Consider the following 1,634-nt stretch of genomic DNA (forward strand, 5'->3'; position numbering starts at 1 on the left):
TAACAAAAAGATAGTTGTTTTAAATTTTTTAAGGTGACCTCTGTTTCTTTCACGAAAAGTATTAAAACACTTTTAATGGGGTGAGTAGTAATAAAATTAATATAAAATAAAAATATTTTTTTGTACTTTTGGTAAATTACAAGTTAGTTTTAAAAACTTGGCTATGAATAACAGTAGGTTATTAATATGTGTTATGAGATATCGTCAACTATAATAGGAAAATTGGATTCTAATAATCCAAACTATCAAGTATTGGCCAATAATAATCCCAACTAACAATCTTACCGGTAACAATCCCAACTTTCAGTTTTGTTACCGACAACCACCCTGGTCTTACAAAATGTTAACTCCGTTAGTTATGATCATTAAATTAGTATTGAATGACCGAAATACCCTTCGTTAAAATATAAACAATATTAAAAAAATTACACTACAACTTTATTAAACTTCTTAAAACGATTTTTAAATTTTAATTAACATTATAGCTCTTTGTTTCTTCCTCACAAATCACGAAAAACACTATTCCAGTCACCATCTCCGGCGCGCCACCGTCAACTTCACCATCTCCGGCCCGCCACCGTCGCCTTCACCATCTCTGGCCTGCCCAGCAACCGTCTTCTTCATCATCTCAGGCCAGTACAACTACAAATATTCCGTCGACCCGTATCTCTTCACCCATCACCATCACGATTTTCCGGTGAAGGTTTCCGATTGGTGGTTATTGAACATTAGACAAGCGACGGCCCGTGGCTACGGTTGCTCTTAAAAGCCAGATCGGTGGCTTGGGTTTTTGTCGGTTCATGTGGCGGAGGTGATAATGGTTGTCAAGATTATATCCGGTGACACTATAGGGTTTCGATAGTCCGATGATGAACGTTGGCATTATTCCGGGGTCTTAAGATTGTGACAGCCAGATCTGAACGATGTTGTAGGGGGCAGCGTTAGGGTTCCACCCTTGACGGCGACTCTGGTTTTCCTGTGGTCCTAATTAGTAGATATATCAGCAAATTGTAGGTGTGGATGTTGGCGATTTGGTCGGAAATGGGGGCAGGCAAAATGGTGTGTTGCGGGAGATAGTGAAAGGTGACAGTGGTTGGAGATGGCGAAGGGACGGTGGCCGGAGATGAGGGACAGTGGCTGGAGAAATAGTAACCAGAATGGGGTGCATGGGTATTTCAGTCATTTAACACTAACTTAATGATCATAACCAACGGAGTTAACATTTTGTTAGACCAGAGTTGTTGTCAGTAGCAAAACTGATAGTTGGGATTGTCACCGTTAAAATTGTTAATTGGGATTATTATGAGCCAATACTTGGTTGTTTGGATTATTAGAATCCCATTTTCCAATATAATAAAATGAAATAAAATAAGTTTGTATCCAATTTACCTAACTAATTTTTGACTCATCACTGAACACTATGAGAGTGTTCTTGCGAATCATTGTTTCATATGAAATGAAATCTTCTCATACTCTAAATTTGGGCTATTGTAAATTGATTATTATTACGGCTTTGTTGTAAAGATTTTTGAGTTTCTTTTTAGTGATATTTTTACAAGACTCAACCAATACTTTATTAACCAATAATATCATGTAAAACATATAATTTGCACTTGGTGGCTGGTGGATGACCT

Source organism: Bidens hawaiensis, unplaced genomic scaffold (genome assembly GCF_021521415.1).
Source record: "Bidens hawaiensis isolate Kalapana, Puna unplaced genomic scaffold, B.hawaiensis_p1.1 tig00064723_1, whole genome shotgun sequence".
Classification (NCBI taxonomy): domain Eukaryota; kingdom Viridiplantae; phylum Streptophyta; class Magnoliopsida; order Asterales; family Asteraceae; genus Bidens; species Bidens hawaiensis.